This window comes from Leptonychotes weddellii, chromosome 2 (genome assembly GCF_054177405.1).
Source record: "Leptonychotes weddellii isolate Sample4059 chromosome 2, ASM5417740v2, whole genome shotgun sequence".
Classification (NCBI taxonomy): domain Eukaryota; kingdom Metazoa; phylum Chordata; class Mammalia; order Carnivora; family Phocidae; genus Leptonychotes; species Leptonychotes weddellii.
The window spans coordinates 39,497,721-39,503,140 of NC_138370.1; the positions used below are offsets into that span (position 1 = coordinate 39,497,721).

General features: G+C 46.1%; 1 long non-coding RNA gene across 1 annotated transcript; it reads right to left on the reverse strand.

Annotated features, from left to right (window-relative positions):
* Window positions 1-3,510: 3,510 nt before the first annotated feature.
* LOC145720302 (uncharacterized) lies at window positions 3,511-5,046 on the reverse strand. The gene is made up of 3 exons (XR_014143219.1): window positions 4,454-5,046; window positions 4,035-4,158; window positions 3,511-3,940 (listed from the first exon to the last, which is right to left on the reverse strand). It is a non-coding gene; the product is annotated as an uncharacterized LOC145720302 (long non-coding RNA).
* Between the last annotated feature and the right edge of the window lie 374 nt (window positions 5,047-5,420).

A 5,420-nucleotide genomic window follows, 5' to 3' on the forward strand; every position in this document is an offset into this window, starting at 1 on the left:
AATATTGGAAAGGAGAAAAACACTGTGATTTGCCTCAGAGGTTACGAGAATAATATCCTTGATGGGCTCGGGCTTTTGGAAACCAAATTCTCCCTATTTTCTGCTTTTTGCCTGGTTCATTTCTCCCCTGGGGCAATGAGCAGCAAGCCTTCTATCTGCTTCAAGTAGAGAGGGAAGGAAAAGGGATATGTACTGAGAAGAAAGACAAGAGGAACTAGGAACAGCTCAAAAATATTACTGCACACACTCATGCACACAAACACACATGCACACACACAACACAAATCTGGAGAAAAGGGTAACAGGATGTATTCCTTGATGGTAAAATAACAATTGATTTTCTTCTTTACGCTGTTTGACAATATACAAATTTTCTACAGTGACCATTTATTACTCATGCAGTAGAAAAAATGTATGTTATTTCAAAAGAAGAGGCAAACAAGGGGATTGTAAGAAACCATACCAGAGCTGTGTGGCTGGTGGGGAGTTGGGGAGCAGAATCCAAGGGCAATGGGTCACCAGGATGTATTGAAAGAACTGTGGCTCTACCACCAGAAGACTTGGATTCATTTCTGGTTGCATCACTGATAAGCCTGTTAACTTCAGGGAAATCGCTTAACTCTCTGAGCCTCGATTTCCTTTGGGGAAACTCCGATGCCCTGCTCTTCATGTTCCCACCTGGAGGGGCTTCCCTGGAGATTTAGGACCTTCCCTTTGCTTGACACTGGAGCTTATGGTTCAAGTTACCATACATCACAATTTGCCCAGCCCCATTAATGCTCTTGTCTCATGGTATTTATTCATTTCTTCCCTTCTCACTCTCAAAACTCTCTTGGCTTGAACACTAAATTACGTGGCCATTCTACCCATGGCAGCTTTGTCCCTGAGAAAATGGCTACTACATTCATAGTTTTCAATAAATGTGGACTTTAGCAAACTCTGGCTGCCGGAGGAAGCAGGCTGCTGGGGTCTCGGTGAAGCCCACGTGCCTATGTGGCTGCTACACGTCACCTGCAACTGCCCAGGCATGGGGAGGTATTGTCACCTGTCAGGCATCGGTAGGCACCACTGTGCTTGCAGCTTTGACCGTGGATCACAGCCAAGTGTGCAGGCCAAGAGTCTGAATTGTGTAGTCAGCACTAATCTATAGAGGTGTGTCATGCCAGGCACAGGTAAAGCAGGGCTAGATCAGATGTCCCGGACGTCATCCATATGTGTTGCTTCAGATCCCATTTAGAGCTGTGTGGAGGGAGAAAACCATGGAGGGATTAAAATCCCAGTTGGATTCACCTGGCTTATTCACACTTTCCAGAATTCACCCCAGTTTGGCTCTGGTTTGTTAAATACGTAAGCACCGACCAAGATTTTAGATTTCAGGACCTATATTGTGGATTAATCCACAGATTTTCTCCTTCCCCCAAATACTGCTGGCCTCTGGCAACACTGAATATTGCGTTCTGAAAAAAATAACTGTGATAAGTTAACTTCTTTGGTGGCTGGAGATTTCTTGTGGTTCTAAATTTTGTGGAGTATGGGCCCAATGCGATAATAATCTTATGTGTTCCATTAACTCTTTGAACTCTTTAAAAATGGGGCTTCTGAGAGACCATGAAAGAGCCACACCCATTCCATGGAAGACAGCCCAGTCTGCAGCTGCTAAAGGCCAAGAACCTCTGGTTGAGACTGAGCAGGACTGGAAATGGAGAAATGAAATTTTGGACGTGAATTTCTTTGCCTATCAAGTCTCAGGAAAAACTAAAAATTCGAATTCAACTTTAATTTCTTTGGACTTTTAACTCCACAAGTTAAGGAAATTTAACTTTGGACTTTACTTCTGTTGGACTGAAACTTCTTTGGACTTTCTTTAGAAGAGTGTTATTTAATTTTTGGCCTTCAATATCTCCCTTGGAATTTCCTAATGGGCAGGAGTTCATATTCAGATTTGGTTCCCTCTATGTTGCTGGTATGATATAATTGAATATATTGTTATTTAACCACATTGCAGAACTTCTGAAAAGCATTATATCAGAGAACATGGCTGAACAGTTTTGTGGGGAGGAAAACAGAATCAGGAGTGCATTTGCACTTAGTTAAGTTAGTGTAGTCTTTGGATTCATTCAGAGTCTTCTGAGGGCAAATTCCCAACTGCCCACCTGCGATCCCAGAAAGATTTTCCAAAGGCGATGTGGCTAGTACTGGAGGGCTGGTCTCATAAAGTGGGAGCAGCACCGCTATGAGAAAAAGCACCCCTAGGACAAATAGGCACACCTGTGATGACCATGCGCTCGGGGGTTAAACTCAGTAGTTTGAACAAAAGAGCTGGGATGTACCAGGAGAAATCACTTCCAGTCCTCTCCTCGTGTTTCCAAGAGTAATATTGCTGGCTCTCCTGCCCCCCTCACCCACTCATCCCCCTAAGGAGGAGGGAGTTACCTATTCATGAAATGACAGCCCTCAGTAGATGCTTCCCAGTTGCGTGGAGCTCATCTATCAAAAGCCTTTAAGCATGCGCGTTGTGCTCCTCCTGGATTCGTGGTAAGTGAATCTGCTGTGAAGACCCAAACCTGGACTTGAATGGGCTGCCCCGGGTCTATGCTGATGGGTGTTGTGTGTGCCTGTGGGGAGTGGGGCGGGAATGTTACCGCACTCCTTGTGTATGTCAGCCGCTCTCCCCGGTAACTTTTATCAGTAATAAAGCTGACGGTTCCCTCTTCACTTGCCTGGCTCCTGTAGGTTCTGAACTTGGGCAAGAACAGAGGTATTTGTTTAGTCTATAGAGCCCCCAAGAAACCTCACCTTTAAAGGGTGAATAATAAAACACCGCTACCACACAAAGCTGTATTGAAAAGTTGGGCAGATAATGGATGTGAACATATTTTGTCAATTGCTGGTGGTGACGTACTTTGGCCAATGACCATTGTTAACCTTTTTAGTTCTAAGATAAGCATCACCCGCTTTGAAAACCAGTAAAAGGGCACTGCTGACTGTCACGTATTAGTAGCGTGAATGGCCACCACTTACTGACTCCCTACTCCGTGCTGGGCACTGGGGACAGTTTTCCACTCTGAGCATGTCTGGCTTTCTTGACATTACCGCTTTCCTCAGCCTGTTGGGGGAAAGGAAGTCCAGGAGAGAATGCTGCAGTGTGTGCCAATGGGGGGCCCCGGGTGCCATTTCTCATAAATACAGAATAAATACATTTGCTATTGACACCGTCTCTGCAAAAAGAGCTGGGAAGGGGCCGCCCCCACTCCACACTCTTCTTCAAGGTTGGAAGGGGTCATAGCTTACCCGCTTCTTCTCTCCTAACTGGGTATCTTTGTGTGTCAACTTCCCATTAGCTATTCTGTGGACAGGGCGGCCGGCCCCAGCTGCCCTGTGCACCCTATCCCCCAAGCAGAGATAATGAGACAGTGGTACTTATATAACCAGGTCTGATTAGAGTCTCAGATCTTTGCACCTCAACAGCTGTGTGTTGTCACCAATGGAAATTTCTAACTCGTCTGCCAATTCCCAGGTTGCCCAAATAAGTGGCTGAAAGAGTGGCTGTTGTTTCATCGTTTATTAGAACGGAATTTAGGTTCTGATAAACCCTAATGCTGAAAATTAGCTCCGAGGAAACTGGCTGCCGATCCTGGTCTCTGGCTGATAGGAACAAGTAGAATTTATTCAGGTAGGTTTTTTTTTATCCTGTAGCCAGTTCAGCACACAAATTACTTCAGAGCTATTTTTAAAAACGTAATAAGACCAATACTTAGGAGAGCCAGATGCAGTGTGAGGAGGATCAGAAAGCATCTATTACGGGCTCGACATTCACTCTCCCACAAAGCCTCGAATGATATTGAAAAATCTCTTCCTGGTCTTCCTGGTGGCTTAGCCATGTCGCTGGAATCCTCTGGGTGTTGGTCAGACTTGCCATGGGTGGAGAAGTCATTTTAGCCTGCAAAGTCATGTTGGAATTAGCCTTTTGATACGGGCAGAGTGAGGGGCACTCAGAGTGAGGCTTTTCAGACTCTGTTACATGGAGAGGTTACCTCTAGAACGACGACGGTTCTGCAATCCGCTCATTCAAAACTCTGGCCCTTGAACATTCTTTTCAAGGTCTGCAACGAAAGAGGCTTCGCCTCCTTGGTAGTGTGTTTGGGGGTCTCCCACCCACTGCAGGGGAAAAACACAAAACTATTTTTCAAACACTTTCTAGAACTTTCCTTCTTGTTCTGACACTATGAAGCATAAACCCTCCTCCATCACCACTCGCCTCTGATTCTTTTATGCACAACTCTTGGAGGTTGCAATGAATTCCACCCCCTGGGCCTTTCCTTTTGCAGACCAGAATGATCAGGAGATCAACCAGGATACATTGGGTTCCCAGCTGGGAGCCTCAGTGGGAGAGGTGGAGGTCGGTCACTAAGCAAAGTTACAGGACACCGTTCCTGGCCTCGTTGGAACTTACCATCTAGTGAAAAAATTCTTTAATTTTTCCCTGTCAGGCAGAGTTTTCTTGCCTCTCCCCCGAGCTCTTGTTCATTTTGGCCGCGTCCTTCCCAAGCCTTTCCAAGTTCTCCTGATTCCTTCTTCTTGTCGGAGGTCCAGCTTGAACTTCATACAGGAAAACAATAATCTTACTTTAAAAGATTTCTAAATCCAAAAAACTATAACATCTTGCTTATATTATTTTAAAATTCAAATGGGAAATCAGGCGGATTTGAGGCAGGGTTGGGTTCTGGCTCTGCCATTGCCCCGCTGCTCAATGTCAGGCGAGGCCCTTAACCTTTCTCTGCCGCAGTTAGGCCACCTCTGAACCGTGGGTAGCCACAGTCATTACAGGCTTGCCTGGAGTATTCGAGACGAGCTAGTGAAAGCTCCCTGTACTGATTTTCTTCCTTATGGTGAAAAGTAAAAATGCTAAAAATTACTACTGCCTTCTCATGGATTAAAATAAAACAGGCTCAGGGCGCCTGGGTGGCTCAGGTCATGATCCCAGGGTCCTGGGATCGAGCTCCGCCTCGGGCTCCCTGCTCCGCGGGGAGCCTGCTTCTCCCTCTCCCTCTGCCTGCCTTTCTGCCTACTTGTGATCTCTCTCTGTGAAATAAATAAATAAAATCTTTAAAAAAAAAAAAAAGCCTCATGGTTCTCAAAAGCGATGCACCCCGTACCTCCTCTGGGATAGCTTTCCTAGGGCTGGATCTGCGCTGCCAACCCCCACGGCCACAGTTCACACGTCTCCTGCTCACAGGGCGTCGTGGCGCTGTGTGTCCATAAACCAGCCCCTCCCTCGGGTAATGAAGCCCCCAGGCAACACGGGGTATCTCCTCCCCTGGGGGTCCCCAGCTCTTTCACACTCACCTCCCAGCTTATAAAGTACTTCCACATATACGAACATATTATCTCATTTAATCCTTCCAACAATCACGTGAGCT